This window comes from Vicia villosa, linkage group LG7, assembly GCF_029867415.1.
Source record: "Vicia villosa cultivar HV-30 ecotype Madison, WI linkage group LG7, Vvil1.0, whole genome shotgun sequence".
Classification (NCBI taxonomy): domain Eukaryota; kingdom Viridiplantae; phylum Streptophyta; class Magnoliopsida; order Fabales; family Fabaceae; genus Vicia; species Vicia villosa.
The window spans coordinates 126,077,695-126,098,205 of NC_081186.1; the positions used below are offsets into that span (position 1 = coordinate 126,077,695).

Consider the following 20,511-nt stretch of genomic DNA (forward strand, 5'->3'; position numbering starts at 1 on the left):
AATAGAAGACACATGCAGGACTAACAGATTAGGAATTTAAATTCCTACAATTAACAGTTAATAGAAACTTGTACAGACTGAGAATGGATCACTAACCTGGAACATCTTCAAAAACTTCACGCTTGTACCCTTTGCACCAGAAAAACAAAACGCTACCAAAAAAATCAAGAAGCATTAAACCTATAATTGTTCCAACTATGAGGCCTTTTTTTGATTCATGTGAAGAACCTGCCAAGTAAAAGAAAATAAGTTTTCTACCTGTTGCTTTTTGCTTGTGGGTAGGTGGAGGGTTAGGGAAAAAATGTAATCTTGATTTGCATTATCAGATAAGCAAAGATGCTGATAACCCACGCCACAATTCAACTTATTTCCAATGAAACTGTGATAAGAAACATAGTGAAACAAATTTCAACTGGGACATATGCAATCTAACTTATGAAAATGAAAAAATCACATGAACCTTCAGTTGTAATGTTATCAATGACCATTAGAATCATACACTACTATTTGATTAGGTTGGTAACAGTAATTTTTGTATACAATTATGAAGTTACGTAGATGTAGGTCAGGGATAGAAAGTCATTAAACCGAGCTTTAAATAAATAATCAATCCCTGCCAGGTGCTGAGCCCATTTATAAGGTATGAAGTTCTCTGAGCATTGAATATTATCGCATCTTGAACAAAAAGGTTAGCTGACTGCATCATCATTTAAAGGAAAGAAAAGGAAGATAAATAATTAGTAGGATAATACATCGAAGATGCAGATACCTAAATGAAGATCATGCTGGTAACAGGAAAGCAATCAAACCTGGGTGATTAAGCTCAAGGCCTGTATCATTAGGAAATAAATTGCATAAGATGTCATTGTCAGGACCATCATTAGATCCTTCTATTGTACTCCTGTCTGCTAACAAAAAGCATGAGTTATTCTTAATGCATAAGAGTATACTGATGCCTGAAACAAACAATAAAAAAGTGCAAGCACACAAAGGTTTTTTGCTTCCCATCACCTGAGCTCTGCTTGATCCTTCTCAATTGCTGCTCGGCACGGAGAGGTTTTCAAACCTATACCAACTCCGCCATCCACAACACCTCCCATGGAATCAACCTCAGCATTTACAACATGAGCAGATCGAGAGTTACATTCATGCATTCCCGCCCTTAATATCTAAAAGCTTCACTTCCCATTTAATACAGAATCTGCTAATTTTGAAAGAAAAAAAAAGGGGGAGTGAATAAGGCATGAATCCAATAATATAGCAATTCCAAGGACACAGACTTTTTCAACAGCCATACATTAGAAAACCAAACCACACAACAGAGATCAACGCCTACCTAAAGATCTTACGTGCATCGGCTCATGCATTAGCTCGTTCTGAAGCTCCTTTAAGGAGTTCAAAGCTTGTTGACATTCAGAACTTTTTTGATGAATCAAACATGCTATTACAAAATTTACAACAAATAAAAACAAAAAAGATACACCACCGGAGTCTAGTGCAAGAGGTTGTTGCGCAGAGTATAAGTGTTGTAAAACTAAATTCTGAAGTAGGAAGAAGATAACTAGGAATTGGGAACTCACCACCCCAACAAAAAGAGGCAGCTCCTATAGACAAAACACCTTTGCGTTTTAAAGCTTCAATTACAGGTTTTGCATCTTCAACAGCTTCATTCCCTGTTAACAGAATCTTTGCACTTGAAAGCTTCAAATTCTAAGCAAGCAAACAAATTATGTGTTTCACTCACTTTGTAGGTTGCAACTCTTGATTTTGGCGAACCACCTTTTACCGTACCGTTGCCAATATTAAATATACTTGCACCAGGTACGAAGTTTCCACCTGCCGTTGATAATGCGTGTGTTCAGTGGCCTACAAAGTCGCGCGCTGTATGTTGCAAATGAGGAAGCTTTCCATTGAATGATTAGTAAGCTTTGTTGAAAAATCTTGCTCCAATTAGCTTCATTTGATTGTTTAATATACAATAATTTTAGTACTATAATTTATAGTATAAAATATAATTAATCAGTGAAACATGTTAAAAGAGAACATGTTACATGGAACTTTATTAGAACCTTTGAGTTTGTTAATTTGACATATATTACCACCACGCCATTTTGCTGGAATTGAGCCTATTCCTCTGTCACTAAAACTCATCGATTCGGGCCAAACACCTAATGCAAACATTAATGTTAAGGATAATATATTCTAATTCTAAAGATTATAGAACATGTAGAATGTAGTAAAATTATTTTCTAGTTTAGTACCTGAATCAATGTTAGCTATGATGGTGTTTTCACCAAACCTTCCCTTTTGCCAAGCTGAGTTCATATCATTTCTGCGCAATCCAAGAAATTCCCATGAACGTGTAGTGTGCAGTTTATGCTCTTTACTCAAACACTGATACCACCTTTTCATTTTCTGCATATAAATAAATATATGTGTATGTTGAAAACAAATTTATCATTGTTATTAAGTTGAAAATATAGAACAGTAGCTAGATCTACAAAAACATACTTGCAATTTGTGCAGCTTCTTCCTCTTGAAGCATAGCTGCAAATCCATTGATTTGTTTATTGTATGAATAAATAATTTTTTCTTTTGCATTCTGCTCACTGTCACAGTCAATGATTAATTAGTTTTTATAAAAGGAAATATTATTGTAATGGTTAATTATCTTTCTTATTTTATGTACCTTCCCAAGATTGAAGCTAGTAAATCATAATGAGAAGATGTAGCAATTTGAAGGCCAGCAGAGGAAGGAGTTGGACCATGAGAATGTGCTCCCAAGTATACAATGTAACACTGTAAATTAAGATGATTCAATCGCTATACCCTTGTCAGATGAAGTTTAAGTCAGAAATTTTCCATTCATTCATAATTAAGATAAAATAAATGAAATTTTGGTTCTAAAGTTACTTACATTTTTATCAATAAATATCAGTTCCAAGTAATCAATTGTCGTTGCGACGCACCAATATGGCCAACAGCAACAGGATTCATCAGCATTGAATTTGACCACTACGACATTAGTCCCTGAATATTCAGCGGCCTCTGTATTGAAATCCCCTATTCTCTCTCGATTGCGAGTTCCCTCCTCACTTCTTCCTCCAATTCCATCCCCCGCAAAAAAAGATCGCAAATCGAATCACAATCTGAAAATAAAGGAAACAATGAATGAGAGAGAGACCTTATTGTCGAGAAAAAGGAGGACATCTTGAGGGAGAGGCTTGAATTTGTGATAAACACGACCAATAACTATAGTAACAATACCTTTGACGGTTCCAACAGCAGATCTATAAGATCCCGAATTCTGTTTTGCATAATCATAAAGACTGGACATGCAAACAAAAGCATGAATAGCAACAATTCTCACAAACCCAAGATACTTCAGTTATTGTTCTTGATGATGATCATTATCATCTATCTTATTCTCTATCTCTTTCTGCATGAATTCAATGTTTATTAATCTCACAAGATCTAATAATATAGGTTCAATAACGAAGGTTCAAGGACTTTCAGAGAGATCAAATAACTTTCCAGAAGAATATAAAACAGTGTTATCAGCATGCTAAGACAAAATATTAAACAATTTAAACAGAGTGAACTTCACGAAATGGATCTCAATTCCAGAAATTACAAAAACTCACCATCAAAATCAGCAAAGTGTGTAGATCAAGTGCATCGTTCAGTTGAAACTGTTCCAGAACTGCAACCTTCTGTTTCGTTGAGGTCGCTACCGTCAAAACGGATTTTCACCGCTACAGCTATCCATTTCACCTTACAATCTGCTTTCATCTTATTCTTCTTCTGCAATATAATAGTGAATTAATCAAACAGTGAGGTGATGGGAAGATGAAAAGAGATGACTACACTAAGAGAATAGAAATTGCCCATGGCCCGACGAACCGATGTGTGGCCAGTATCAAGAATAATTATCGATGGAATCATCCACTTTTCCGCTATAAGGCGAGACCTTGATAATGCTTCTATGCCGAAACATGTCGTCACCGAATCAAAGCATTATACCTGAGCAGACTCAAGATAAAAGGTATTATAAAGATTAACAAAGTACCTACTTTATTTACAATGTGCCTCTTACATGAGAATATATTTTACCTCTCGACAGCATATCATCAAGCCAAGTGTGGTTGGTGTAACCACCTTACTGCACACACAGAATTGGGAGTTAAAAGAAAAGTCAAGAATTCAAACTTAATGCCACGGTCTCACCATCCCTAACCCTAATCACATTGCACTAAAAAAAGTCCTGTGACTGCAAGTGTTACGCTCTGGGGACATAAAAAAGACAACCCGAACGTACCTGCAGAAGCTAAGTGCATACACAAAAAAGACAACCCGAACGTACCAGCAGAAGCTAAGTGCATACCCTCACTAAGGGCAACCTCTGCTAATTGAGAGTTTCATCTTCATTGTGATGAAATTCCAATTTTGCATTGAGTTATTTTGAACCCTTCCCTTCAACAATCAAGGAAAAGTTGAGCAAAAATCAGAATCAAACATACTTCAGAAGGAGAAAGGGAATAACAGAAAACATAAATAAGTACCTGTAAAATTCACTCGAATTATTGTTGCTCTACTTTATTGTGTTTGAATCTAAGTAAAATTGAATTATGCATCTGATTGATTCTTGCTGTATTTTGTGGTTGATATTTTCACTATGATTTTTAATTAAATCTATTAGCAGTAAGAAAAATAAACCATAGCTCAGTAAATAGATCAAAATATAAGTCCAAAACCATTGTTTGAACAATCGAAACCGATACACACCTATCTCATCGGTCCCACCATTAACACAACAATTCGAGTGATAAGAAGAAGAGATAAACAACGTACCTCTATTTTGTGCTCCCATAACAGACAGGTATTTTCTTCAAATCTTTTCGCGTTTTGGGTTGGATGCGCCGGGTATCGTGATTTGTCTGCAAATCAAGCTTTTCTATTGACATCGAGAACCAATTGAAAATAAAAAAACGTACATCAGTAATATTTGAATCACAACCCCATTGTTCAAACCACTCACCGTTTAATTAAACCCGACAACTATGAAGGGTCATGAGAAAGCGAAACCAATCACCGCAAGCATCATCCTTCCGGCCAAGATCGACGCAGCCGCAGACACCATACGTGAAGTCATCCACCGTTGACGAACCTCAAGCAACAACGGTTGAAAAATTGAAAAAAATCGATAGAAGAAGAAACCGTTTTTTTTATGAAAATGCAGAGGAAGAAGAAATAAATAGATAGAAAAAGATGATTAGTTTTTGGAATTGGAATAGAAACTGTAGAGAATGTGAGAAACCGTTTTTGGAATTGGAATAGATACGTGAAATAGAAGGTTGAGAGAATAGAATATTGAGGTTGCTGATGTGGAATTTTAAGAGAAGAGATGCTGATGTGGCATGCCTTAGGATTTAGAAAATGGTAGACTTTTCTTATATGATAGATTTGCAGTTATTTTGTAAAAAAAACTGATAAATTTATTTATCAATGTTGACATTAGAATTTGTTATCATTTGTATATACTTTTTATTATAATTATAAATTTAATAGTTTTCTCATTTATTTGTGATATTTTACTTAACAGAATCACATTAACAAAATTTTATTTAATAGTTTTCTCATTTGATTGTGATATTTTACTTATCGATGATACCATTTTTGTAGAAGTTTTCAGAACTTACCTTATATATATATATATATATATATATATATATATATATATATATATATATATATATATATATATATATATATATATATATATATATATATGTTTTGTTTATAATAAAATTATGTATTTATTGTATCATTGTTGGAAATAATAAACAAAATCTTACATTCATTAATTTATAATCATCTTGGGTTATTATATTGTTCCAGCTTTTATTAGAATAATTATGTTGATATATTTTAAATCCCAATTCCCAACTCATATCTTATATGGCATGAAAAACGCTATTTCCTGTTTGCCATTTTAATATACAAAAATTGTATGATCGAATTAATTATGCATTTACAAGAATTACTAAGGGTGAAATAGATATACTATTAAAATTTTAATAAAATTTTACAAGATAATCATATTTCATTAAAATATTACAAGATAAAATTTCAATCATTTTAATTTTTTCACTGATATAATTGTATTTCAATATTAAATTTTATTTGATCATTCAATATAATTATACTACAAAATTTATTGTATAACAATTCAAATGAAACCTCTTATTAATAATAAACATGTTTTTAATTAATTATATAATTGTATTAAATCTCTATTAATTTATAATTAATGCTGAAATTCCAATTCCATATTTCAACGCATATGAAGGATTTGATTAATTTATTTGTAATGAAACATATCTATATTATCAATTCACAATCTGTAATGAAGATTCCATTGATTCTGTTTTCAATTTTGCAGTGAAATTTTTTATTCTAATATATTTGTGTTTTTCTGATATGTTCAATGAAGACTCCATTGATTTCGAATCTTTTATGCTAAAGTATTTTTTTCATATAATGAATTTACTTACTACTACAAAGTATTGTTTCGATTGTTTAATTTGGAATCTCATTTTATATCCAAGATTTTAAATTGCGTTGAAAAATTGTTTTATTTTTTAAAATTGCCTTCAAGATATGCTAACCTTTGTAAGTGCTTTTATTTTTCTACTGTCATTAGTCACTTTGCTACTATTAATGATTTTGAAATTAGTTTATTTTTGGATTTATAATATACTGCATTGCTACTGTGATGACATTGTCACTGTCATGTGATTGAGTAGAAAAATTATTCAAAATGTCCTGTGAGTTAAAAAAATTGTGTGATTGTTGTCAATACAGTAAATGGTATGAATATTTTAATGGTTAAAATCAAACTTCTTTAGATCTATGTCAATTCGTCTAATTAATGTTATGTTTGCCCAGGTTGAAAGATGATAGCTTCAAAAAATTGAAAATGAAAACTCTTACATAGAGAGAAGAAAGCTAAAGAATACTAATTTGGTCTTGGCACTTATTTTAAATTAGTGATTAGAATGATGTATTTACAATTATCATGTCATTATAATATAATTGGAATATTAAACTCATTTTGAATAATATGAGTAAAAAAAAATATTTTAAGATTCATTTGTTTGCACTTCCAACTTACAATGTTTTAACTGCAACCTTCTGGTATGTTAATAGATGAATTGAACTGATATAAATTGTGGAAAATTTTTAGAATTCCCAAACTATCTATTATAAAATATAGTAATATAGTATAGTATATCTTTATCTTCTAATAATATAGTTTTACACTACTAATATTATTGTCAATTGCACAATCATAATTGGACAATCATAATTGGTCTTTTGATTACAATCATATTACCCCGTCAAGTATAATTTGGTGATAGTTTAAATTCGAAATAAGTGGAGAATTAGAAAGACGGCTACTTGAATATAATTGATTCAGTAAAGAAATAAATTATTATAACTTATAATAAATAATTAACCTAATAGTTAATATATGATAAAATCATCAATAGATTAGAATATAGTATATCATATATAGAATTTTAATTAACTAAAGACACAATCAAATTAATCTCTTATTTATTTTATATACTCATAATTAAATATTATTAAAATATTCACTATCAAATACCATATCTAGAGAATAATAATTACAAATAAATTAACAAATATATGTAGGAAATTAATAATTTAATTACATATTGAATCATTATAATAGTATGAGCGTCAAATAAAAAATATTAACTTTTTCTTTAAAAAAATTAATGCTTTTATTTTTACCACAAAAATTAATCATAATTGTTTTATTAAATTCTAACAAAAAAAAATTGATGATATAAAAACTTAAAATCATTTAAAATTAAATCAATCAACTGTAATAGATAATAACCTCAACTAATCTAGGGTTCTAAATATTTTTTTTTTAAAATAATTATAATTTTGACAAACTAATTTTAAACTATTTAAAATTTTTAAATCTTAAAAATTATTCCAAACATGAAATAATAAAACTAAGTTGTTTTCCAAAAACTAAATCTCTTCAAATCATAACATACTATAAATATTTAAACTTTTAATTTCTATAATTTTTTTATTGGATTCTAATCTTTATCATTTTATTCACAAAAGTATATAAATTTATAAGTTTTTTAAATTAAAATTATTTTATATAGATTGTTTCTAAAAAATGAAAGGTCATTTTTAAAACGAGATCTTATTTATTTATTTCATATCGAGCAATTTTAAAAAAGATTTTTCGTTTTAATTTCTTAATTGATATTATATATTTAAAGACTAAATATTTTTTTGGTAACTTACAAAATAAATTAAATTTTTAAATAATAAAGATATTTTTATAAACAAAATATAGTTTATTATTGATAAAAAAAAAATTGTGTGCAACTAATAGCAAAAACAAACTATAATGTTAATATAACTTTATTTGTAAATTATAAAATATATTATTTAGTATAAGAAATTTTATGCCATGCCTCGCACGGGTAGAGACACTAGTATACATTAACTAAACATTTAACATACATAAAAACATATTGAATATATATTGACATAAATTTTTAGTTTTTTAACTATACATGTAATAAATAATATTTTTATATATATTCACTATTATATTCTAATTTTTAAACACAAAATATTATAAACATATAAAATTATTTATATATATTTTAAAATACTACATTACATTGTATCGTTCTTAACCATCAAAACATTCTTTTAAGAAATATAACATATAATTATATTTTATTTTATATTATTTGACATAAATTTTTAGTTTTTTTAACTAAACATGTAATAAATATTGTTTTTATATATAATCACTATTAAATTCTATTTTTTCAACATAAAATATAATAAACATATAAAATTAACTTTTTTAAAAAATGTTAGGTTTAAAAAAATACTATATTACATTTCATTGTTCTTAACCAACAAAACATTCTTTTAAGAAATATAACATATAATTTTATTTTATCTGACATAAATTTTTAGTTTTTTTATATAAACATCTAATAAATAATGTTTTTATATATATTCACTATTATATTCTATTTTTTTAACACAAAATATAATAAACATATAATTTTTTTTAAATGCTAGGTTTTAGAAAAACTACTACATTACATTCTATTGTTCTTAACTAACAAAACATTCTTTTAATAAATATAACATATAATTTTATTTTATTTTAAATATACATATATAATATATTTTCTACTTTTAATATATATTTTAATTTAAAAAAAGATATTTTCTATTTAATAACAATAACATAACATATATCCTTTTTTAATTTAATATATACTGCACATAAAAAAATGTATTTTCAATTTAATATTTTCTGTTTTTAAGAACAATAACATAAAATATATATATTTTTTATTAATATTTTTTGTTTTTAAGAATAATATCATAAAATACATATATTTTGTTTAGAAAATAAAAAACAGATTATAAAAATAAATCTAAACATTTTTATAACATTCTAAACTCCTCAACTCCTAAACTCAAAATTAACATTTATATCATATACATTTTTATTATTCTAACAATTTAATCTACTAAATTTGAAGAGAAAAAAAACAAAAATATCTCTTCTTCAATCTCCTTCAACTTCCAATCTCCTTCTCATTCAATATATTTTCTTCTTCTTCAATCCTCTTCTCTTCAAAGCCTTACAAAAACATTAAAACCTAAGTTAACAAGCATAATTTTAAATTCAAGTAATTAAAAAATGAAATTATACAAATTTGTTTATGAAACTTACCTTTGATACAATAATGGAAGAAATTGGAGTGAAATTTTTTGAGTTTGAGGTATAGTAAAGAATAGTTAAGAATTGTACCTAAGTTTTGTTCTATTTTAAATTAAAATTTGTTAGTATTGATGAAAGTAAAAGTCCTAATTTAAAAAAAAAATAATAATAACAAATTAACTTCTCATTAAAAAAACTAAAAGCTCTGATCTAGTCTCTAACAAAATCGTAAAAAAATACTATATTAGTTTTAGGAAGAAATGGAGAAACTGCATATTATTTGAAGAAAATAATAGGGAAAAAGTCTTTGTTTGTAATTGAGTTTTTAAAGTTAAGAAAGATCTAGGATCAAGTAAAGACCAAAATGTCCACTTTTCCAGTTAGAATACACCTATACTATAACATGGCACATAATTTTCAATTACGGTTTAAAAATAACATATATTTAGAGGTTCTCTTTCTTATCAAGATCTCCACCATAATCTAAATCGGATCTTTGAGGTATCTCATAATGCACTTGATTATAGTCAAATGAAAAATTATTTCCACAAACAATATTTCATAATAACAAGTTTGTGACAATTTTTCAACTGCGGGGTATCTTCCTGTGCAACTTATTATTATCAATATGCAGCGACATAAGATTGGATAAGGAACCTAATGAGTGGGAAACCATACATGTTATCTTATTTCCACCTAGATTAAGTTATTTCCCTAAATTAGGATTTGCAACTTAGCAATGATGAGAGACTAGTATGCTAATTATAATAAAACCTAACATACTAACTAATGGGCTTTTTCAACAAGGCCCATTACACAAGTCAACTTAATAAACAAACTAACTTAACAAATTAGGGTTTAAACACTAAAACCTAATTTAACATGCTAACAACCCTAGCATTTTCGACACAAGCATGTGAACAACCTTCGACTTCATGCTTAATCCTGTCGAACCAAGAAGCTACCCTTCGACCATACTAGAGTTCGATCCAATATCTCACACTTTTTGACATGATTAATTGACTTTCACTTTGTCTTCGTCAAAACACATTGGATGGAGAGTATTTGTGCTATGTGATGGTTAAATTTGATGTTTTCTTATGTGAGAGTTGGTAATTGTATATGTGGCGGAATATCAATGATGAATGTGCTATGTGCGATATTTGTAGAATTTATTTATGAATATGAAGTGTGATGAATTGTTGGATAATTGTATGCTATATTCATTGTTTAATACTATACGTATTTGTAATAATGTGAATTTTCACCCTTTTGTTTGAATGATGTTCTATGCGACATCGCGCAGGTACGGAAGAGTAGTTGTGCTTGCACGGGGATTAGCCGAGTAGCTTATTCGGTTATTTCGTATTATTTAGGTAGTGAGTCAATGCTCTGGTCATGTAACACGGGGAGCATTTGAACTCATGTTTTGTAGCTATGTGATATTGTTATGTTTTCTACTCTTTGTATTATATTTTGAATATAATATGTTAAGAGGCATTGGTACCTATATTTGGATCTATATGACATGCTTATGATATGATATTGTCATCATGTTGGTAGATGATTATAGTATGGGATATGGTCATTGAAATTATTTTGAGAAAACAATTATTCTGTTGTGATATGCATATTGATGAAACATGAAGTTTTAAATGTGTTATAATTGTGATTAGATGTATGTGATGATATGTTTGTTGTTGTTTTTCATTGTTATAAAACAACATGTGGCACCCTTTCGTTATATGCATGCTATTACTCTTTTATTAAATTGAACTATTTGGGGTTAGAATAGGGATGTTATAGATAGTATGTTTCAAACATCAGTTTTAAATGCTAATGAGTTGGTTGATTGCTTGAGGATAAACAATGGTCTAAGTATGTGGAGTTTGATAACTTGAAAAAGTATCACATTTTTTTACTCGATTCACATGCTATCACTATTTTATTTCTTATATTTATCATATTTTATTAATGTTTCTATTAGGTTTTAAATACTTTGCTTGTTCAAGAAGAAATGTGCATCGAAAACGGAAAGGAGCAAAAAGAATAAAGAAAATGCAAAAAAAACTAAAGTCTTGCTGAGATGGCGGTCGCCGTCTAGGGAATGGCAGTCACCATTTACTCCAGGAGCAGAAATTGAGGAAAACTCTTCTATTTTAGAAGTTGGCCCATTCTTCCCCATTCTCCTAATTTTTCTTAACTACATAACAAACGATTTTGTACTAGCTTTACACTGTAACACTATATATAAGACTAGGATTTTAGTTAGAACATATCTTGGAACGTATTAGCGAAGCCCTAACGAATTCTAGAGGCAAATTTGTACACCGAGATCAAACCTTTACATTAATTCAGTTTTAATTCAGGTTTCTTTAATTACATGTTCTTTAATTATTATTGTATGCTTTTCATCTGAATTCTCATTTATTCTTTCTTAACTTGAATCATGTTTATGATCTCGAGGTATATGATGCAACTCAACCTTGTTGAAGAAAGTCAAAAGACGTCTTGCATAATCTCTGTAAGGAATCAAGCCAGGGTGGTAAGTTTCCCATTTGTCTTTGATTTAGTTGATCACGAGGGCTGAATCTCCATATATGTCGAGGATCTTGATCCTTAAGTCAATGGCTTCTTCGAGACCCATGATACAAGCTTCATATTCTGCGACATTGTTGGTGCAATCAAATAGCAATCTGGCAGAGAACGAGATATGAGTACCCTTGGGAGTGATGATGATTGCCCCAATTCCATTGCCAAAAGCGTTAACTGCTCCATCGAAAATTAGGCCCCATCTTGATCCGGGCTCAGGACCTTGTTCAGGTAATGGTTCGTCACAATCTTTCATCTTCAAGTACATGACATCTTCGTCAGGAAAGTCAAACTTGAGAGATTGATATTCATTAATTGGTTGTTGCGCCAAGTGATCGGCGAGAATGCTTCCTTTGACCGCTTTTTGAGCACGGTATTCAATGTCATATTCGGATAACTGCATTTGCCATCGGGCAATCCTTCCTGTTAAGGCAGGCTTTTCAAAGACGTACTTGATTGGATCCATTTTGGAGATTAACCAAGTAGTATTGTTGATCATGTATTGGCGGAGACGTTTTGAAGCCCAAGCCAAAGCACAACATGTTTTTTCGAGCATGGAGTAACGAGACTCACAGTCTGTGAATTTCTTACTCAGGTAATAGATGGCATGCTCCTTCTTACCGGTTTCATCTTGCTGTCCAAGCATACAACCCATGGATTCTTCCAACACAGTAAGATACATGATTAGCGGTCTTCCTTCAACTGGAGGAATCAATATTGGTGGTTCTAACAGGTATTCCTTGATACTGTCTAACGCTTTCTGGCAATCTTCAGTCCATACAACCCCTTGATCTTTGCGGAGAAGCTTGAAAATTGGCCCACATGTAGCAGTCATTTGAGAGATAAATCTGGAGATATAGTTCAATCGTCCGAGAAATCCTCTTACTTGCTTTTCAGTCTTTGGTGCAGGCATCTCTTGAATAGCTCTGACTTTGTCGGGATCTACTTCAATACCTCTTTGGCTGACAATGAAACCCAAGAGTTTTCCAGATCTAACCCCAAAAGTACATTTGTTAGGATTCAAGCGAAGCTGATATTTCCTTAGCCGTTGAAACAACTTCAAAAGGTATTCAATATGTTCTTCTTCTGTGCTGGACTTGGCTATCATGTCGTCCACATAAACTTCAATTTCTTTATGCATCATGTCATGAAAGAGAGTAGTCATTGCCCTTTGGTAAGTTGCGCCTGCATTCTTTAATCCAAATGGCATCACTTTGTAGCAAAATGTTCCCCATGGGGTGATGAAAGATGTCTTCTCCATGTCTTCAGGAGCCATCTTGATCTGATTATAACCGGAGAACCCGTCTATGAAGGAAAAGACGTTGAACTTAGCGGTGTTATCGACCAGCATGTCGATATGTGGTAATGGAAAGTCATCTTTTGGACTCGCCTTGTTCAAGTCACGGTAGTCAACACACATTCTGACTTTGCCATCTTTCTTCGGAACTGGCACTATGTTGGCCAACCATTGAGGATACTCAGAGGTGACAAGAAAAACTGCGTCGAGCTGTTTTTGAACTTCCACTTTGATCTTGTTAGCCATATCAGGGTGAGTCCTTCGCAATTTCTGCTTAACTGGCGGACATTCTGGCTTCAATGGCAAGTAATGCTGAACAATATTGGTATCCAACCCAGGCATGTCTTGGTAGGACCAGGCAAACACGTCAACATATTCTTTGAGAAGGTCTGTCAACTTACTCTTGATATCAGCATCAAGCAGCGATCCAATGGTCACTTCTTTTTTGTCTTCTTCAGAACCCAAGTTGATCTTTTCTAAAGGCTCTTTGTGAGGCAGAATGGCTCTTTCCTCGTGCTTAAGTAATCGAGAGATCTCGTCCGGGATCTCCTCTTCTTCCTCTTCTTCGGCTTCGAACACAGGAAACTCAAAGTTGGGAGAGGGCACAGGGTTATTGCATTCAATGGGTTTATCAATAGTTAATCTGCACATATGATTTATATTTATTTCAGAAAATTTATGAATGCAAGAGTGTATGCAGATTATTGAAAAGTTTTTTTTTGGTTTTTTAGGATTACCATTTCCAGAAAAAAGCAAAAAATAAAAAACACATAGCGTAGGGAATTCAAAATGACACTTTATTTATGATTCATTTTTGAAACAAAGCCCTAAACACAAACTCATTTGTCTTGGGCAGGAAAAAGAGGGAAACTTTTAAAACAAAGCCCTATACACAAAGTTATTTGGGCGGAACATTTAAAAGCAAAGCCCTATAAAACATCTCTCTGCTTTGGGCAAGGCAGGAGGTCAAAATAACAGCGAGGTGATTACTTTGAGCGGCGAACAACATTCGGGACGTCGATAACTTTCCAGTAGCAACGAACTCCTCTGTGTATTATGTATTCAGGAAAATTCTCCTCAGAATTATCTTCAGTGATGACATTGACCGCTGGTCGAGCAGGATTTGAAGGTCCTGGTTTGTCAACCTTGTTCTTTGTAGAGTTGAAACAGTCTTCTTCTATTTCTTGAAGAGCATATGATGAGTCACAATCTTCAGAATTTTCAGGATGTAATTCCCAGTCCTCAGGATGAAGAGACTCATTGTCAGCGACACTTTCCGAGTCAGTTGCGGGACCATCTTCCCCTTCATCTTCAAAAATGGCATTTATGTGATAATAACCATCTTCGGGATTATAAATCTTGGTAGATGTGTTGAAGCCGAAATCTTCAGTAATTTCAGGCTGCTGAGAAAATTGACAGGGCTGATAAGCCTCTTCTGGTTGATTATTATATTCAAAGGGATCTCCCCATCTAGTTGGTTGGATGTCTTCAATCGCAATCTTTGAACTTTCAGGTGCAGTGTATTTCACCATATAATCAAATTTTCCACTTGGTTGTCCCAAGGTGTCCCAGATTTCTGCGGGAATAGGCGGAATTTCCTTAGCACTTGTTTTCTCTGAAGGAGGATATGGTTCTTCCTGAGATATGTATCCCGAGTCATTGAGATAACATTTCCATTCTTCTTCAGTATCGGAGAGACCTTCTTCGATGCATTCTTCAATAAGGACATTAACCTCTTGAGGAATTGGGTTAAGGAACCCTCCACTATGGAACGTTTCTTTGATCGGACGAAGGGTTTCATCCTTCTTGGTGCAGTTTGAGAACGTTGGTGAACATCCGAGTCCTGCTCTAGTTTCATTCTTGGTAGGGATCACAACTTGCCCCCAGCCAGTGGTAGTACCATCTTTCACTACTTTCACTGCCTCTTTGTAAGAAGAGATTGATGCTTTCTTTTTGGAAGACTCGTCTTCTAAAGAGAGACCTTGGAACTGAGTTCCTTCCACATCATCAGCACTTATGAAAGAGAAATTGGATAAATGACTCACCATCAAGGCTTGTTCTCCACTTATCGTTACCAATTTTCCATTTGTTACAAATTTTAACTTTTGATGGAGCGTAGAAGTTACTGCCCCTGCTTCATGGATCCATGGTCGTCCCAACAGACAGCTATAAGCAGCTTGAATGTCCATGACCTGGAAGGTGATTTGAAATGTATGTGGACCAATTGTCATGGGAAGGTTGACTTCGCCGATAACAGATTTTCGCGATCCATCAAATGCTTTGACAACTACACCACTGAACTTCATAGGCATTCCTTGGTAAGACAAGCGAGCAAGAGTCGTCTTTGGCATAACATTCAAGGAAGATCCGGTGTCTACCAGTACATTAGACAAAGAGTCTGACTGACAGTTCATAGAAATGTGCAAAGCAAGATTGTGATTTCTTCCCTCCTCGGGGAGTTCTTCATCACAGAAGCTTAAATTGTTGCAAGCCGTTATGTTAGCTATTATCCCATCAAAATGATCAACAGTCACATCATGATCCACAAAAGCTTGATCTAAGACTCTCATCAGGGCTTCCCTGTGGGCTTCTGAGTTCAACAGCAATGAAAGTATTGAGATTTTTGAAGGAGTCTGCATAAGCTGATCCACAATCTTGTATTCACTTCTTTTGATAAGCTTCAAAATTTCATCAAAATCAGGATTGACATTGGTTCCACTGGATTGGCCAACATCAGTGTTTGTATTACTGACAGGAGTTTCCACAGGATTCCCCACTGGTGCATTGACAGAATTTTGTCCGGTTGCAGGAGTAACAGGCTGCTTTGAAGGTAGTGGAGTGTACACACGTCCACTTCTTGTTACTCGACTTACATCAGCGATGTTCACGACAGATGAAAGAGTAGGTAAAGGAACTTCTTGTCCATCCTTTATCATTGTTGCATTGTAGTTGTATGGATCTGCCTTGTCAGAGTCATAAGGAACAGGTCCAGGTAGACAAATGATCAAAGGAGCAATAGGAACCTTTGGCTTGTTGTAAGTAACTTCTATGCGCTCGGGTATGTTGAAATGAGGAACGATGACGTTAACTTTAGGCATTTCCGAGTTGATATCTGAGACTAAAAGCTCATTCGGATAACATCCTATCATGTTAACTTCATCTTCATTCCTATTTCTGTAGATCTGAATAGTACCATTATCCAACAGAACTTGGAGATCTCTTCTCACAATCGAACATCCGTGAGGATCTACACAACATATGCTACAGGAACCATATTGATGCTGGCGAAAATTCTGTCCTCGACAGAGAGTGGCGTGCATTTGTACCAAATCGGCTCTTGAGTAATTGATATTGTAGACTCGGTATGGACCAGGACATCCATACACCATGTTTACAACATGCCCTCCATGATTGGGCAGCGGATTTGCTTGCACATTAGGATTCAAATTTCTGAAAGAGAGGAGATTAGATCTAACCAACCTCTGAACTTCATATTTCAAAGCTATGCAATGCTCTAGATCATGGCCAGGTGCTCCTTGATGATAAGGGCATGAGACCTCAGCTTTGTACCACCATGGGAGTTTCTCAGGTACTGGTGGTGGTGCTTTAGTTTGAACAAGACCTCTTTCAACCAAAGCAGGGTACAACTCTGTGTAGGTCATTGGAATCGGATCAAACTGTGGAGCTCTTTGCACACGATTCTGATTGTTGTTAAACTGTTGAGCCTGTTGTCGAGGCTGTTGTTGTTGAAACTGCGGAGTAAATCCCGGATTCGGTGTTGTATTAACGACTGGTGCGATAGCAGCAATCTGTTGTTGACGATTGACGTTTCCTCTTGGCTTTCCTTGGGACACCATGTCAACACTTTGTTCTTTCTTCTTTTGGAAACCACTTCCGAACTTTTTGGTTCCGCTTGAAGATCCACCTTCTTTAGTTAGACGTCCGGTTCGGACTCCTTCTTCTAGACGCATCCCCATGTTTACCATTTCGGTGAAATCATTTGGAGCACTAGCAATCATGCGTTCATAATAAAATGGACTTAGAGTATTCAAGAAGATCTTTGTCATCTCTTTCTCTTTTAACGGTGGATTAATTTGAGCAGCAGTTTCTCTCCATCGTTGGGCATATTCTTTGAAAGCCTCATGGTCTTTCTGAGCCATGGATCGGAGCTGATCTCTGTCTGGAGCCATATCCGAGTTGTATTTGTATTAGCGGACAAAGGCCTCACCTAGGTCATTGAAAGTCCGAATATTGGTGCTATCCAAACCTGTGTACCACTTCAGTGCGGCACCAGTCAAACTGTCTTGAAAGTAATGGATAAGCAACTGATGATTATCTGCATAAGTAGACATCTTTCTGGCATACATCACAAGATGGCTTTGTGGACAAGAACTACCTTTGTACTTCTCAAAGTCAGGGACCTTGAATTTAGCTGGTATTTGTACACTGGGAACTAAGCATAGCTCCTGGGCATTTTTCCCAAACAAATCTTTGCCACGAATAGCTTTGACTTCCAGCTGAATCTTGTTGAACTGTTCTTGGAGATCTTCCACAAGATTACGCTGATTTGTGCTATCACCTTGATCATGATAAATCTCATTGCCATCATAAGGAACAGTGTGAACCGTAGGGGTCGGAAATGTCATAGTGGGTTGAGAAAGTGCCATAGTGATTTGGGAAAAAGTTACCCCCTGATTTGGAGTGAACTGTGAACTTTGTGCAGCAGGCGCTTCAGTTGTAGATGTTTGAACCCCAGAGAAATTATGGCGGAAACCTGCACCAAAGCTGAAAGGCGTGCCCCAACCTTCTGGCATGGAGAAAGATGGAATGCTGAATGCAACTGTAGAGACTGGAGTAGTGACTTCAGATGTTACTGTTGCTTGACTGTTAGGTGGCGGCGGCTGATTCTGTGCGGCCATTAAAGAGTCAACCAGATGAGTGAGATTTTCCAATTTTTCCTGAAGGGTGGTCACCGTACCACGGAGCTCAATATTCTCTTGTTCAGAGTGTTCCATTACTCTTCTTCTTCTTGAACGAGTATTGTATCAGTGATCTGATTGCGAGCGCGGTCGAGAAACTTTGAGACGCGATAGCTTGACGATCTAATGGAGAAAGATCCAAAAGATGAGACTCTATACAACAAACTCGATATGCAGAATGATGTATGCAAAAAGAAATTTATGATTTTTCCAATTATTTTAAAGATTATTTTCTTGCAAACATTTGAACACAAACTATTTTTTTATTGAAATAATGGGAAATGTTACAATATTGGAGCGTAGCTCCTTACAGAAGCAAATGATAAAATAAAAAGCTAAACAAATCCTAAACATCCTCATCGGACGAAGAACCAAATGCATTATGCAGCTTGAGCTTCATGATTTCTTTCCCATAGTAAGCTTTCAACTCGGCCTTTTCAGCACTCAGCTTGTCAACAACATTCTTCCAATTGTCAGGCATCGGAGCGTTGCTTGTCGAGGCTTCAAGATTTTTCTTGCTTTCTTTGATGTATCTTCTGATTGCGGCATCTTTCCGACGAATCGTCTCATCTTTGCTCATGAGCCATCCATCTTGATAATAGAGAGTTTCTTCGTGATCTTTCACTCTTTTCTTCAACTTTCTATTTTACTCATCAGTTTTACGAAACTTTTCTTCCCAAGAGTCCTTTTCTAACCTCATTTTGGCTAAAATCTCTTGGTATTCTTCCGTAGTGTCAATGGGAATGTTGGGTAGTTGAGACACCACAGGGAACATGGGTTTTTCATAATCATAAGGCATTTGAAACTCCTTTGCTCTTTTCTTCACCCAGCTGGTGTAGGCGTTCTTAGCAATGCAGTTCCTTATCTCACCTTTTCCTTTTCTTTGGACGTCATACCAGGCTCTTACCATTCTTGTTTTCAACCCTTGAGGATCCTCTCCTTCTAGGTAGAAGTAACTTTCCACTGCGAGACCAATTGGTTTAACTGAATTTGCATACCCGAGTTGTCGTCGGGCTAGGACCGGATTATAGTTAATTCCTCCATGTGTACCAACGAGGGGTACGTTGGCGAACTCTCCACAACTATCAATGGTTTCTGTACCGCAGCGAGCCAGAGTATACCAATGAATATCATTATTAGTAACGGACATAAGTCTTCGAGGCCAATGCAAACCTTCTCGGTTTTCCGTGAAAATAGGAGACTTAGGTAAGTGTGAAACAATCCATTTGTACAAAAGAGGTGCACAACATACAATGATTCCACCGCCTTGGCAATTCCTATGATGAATAGAGAAATACGTGTCACCAAGCAAAGTCGGAACAGGATTTCCAATCAGAAAGATCTTTATGGCGTTGATATCAACAAAGTCGTTGACGTTGGGAAACAGAACCAACCCATAGATGAGCAAGGCTAGTACAGCTTCAAAAGCTATCATGCTACCAATTTCAATGAAATCAAAGGCTTTCTTTATTAGAAACTGCGAAGTCAAACCCGGAAGGTTTCCTTTGGTAGTCCAATTACTTTCTATTTCAGATTTCTTCAAGTGGATACCCGCTGCAATGGCTGGTGACTTAGGAATGGCTTCCAAACCATTGAAAGGTATTTTGTCAGATACAGGAATACCCAAAAGATTGGCATATTCTTCCAAGGTTGGTACCAGCTGATAGTCTGGAAAGGTGAAACATCGGTAGACGGGATCATAGAACTGAACCAGAGTTTTGAGAAGTCCTTCGTCAACATGAGTGTTCAAGATAGGCAAAAGCTTTCCATGGCTTTTCCTAAAATCAGAAGGATCTTGTACAGAAGATGCTAACTCTTTCAGCCTTTCC

The 20,511-nt window shown here is 33.8% G+C and overlaps 1 long non-coding RNA gene and 1 pseudogene across 1 annotated transcript; both read right to left on the minus strand.

Annotated features, from left to right (window-relative positions):
* Nucleotides 1–311: 311 nt before the first annotated feature.
* LOC131620153 (subtilisin-like protease Glyma18g48580) lies at nucleotides 312–3,337 on the minus strand (annotated as a pseudogene).
* Nucleotides 3,338–3,373: 36 nt separating this feature from the next.
* Nucleotides 3,374–5,301, minus strand: LOC131618508 (uncharacterized). Its single transcript, XR_009288875.1, has 6 exons — nucleotides 5,039–5,301; nucleotides 4,852–4,937; nucleotides 4,563–4,673; nucleotides 4,114–4,473; nucleotides 3,904–4,023; nucleotides 3,374–3,804 (listed from the first exon to the last, which is right to left on the minus strand). It is a non-coding gene; the product is annotated as an uncharacterized LOC131618508 (long non-coding RNA).
* Nucleotides 5,302–20,511: the final 15,210 nt, after the last annotated feature.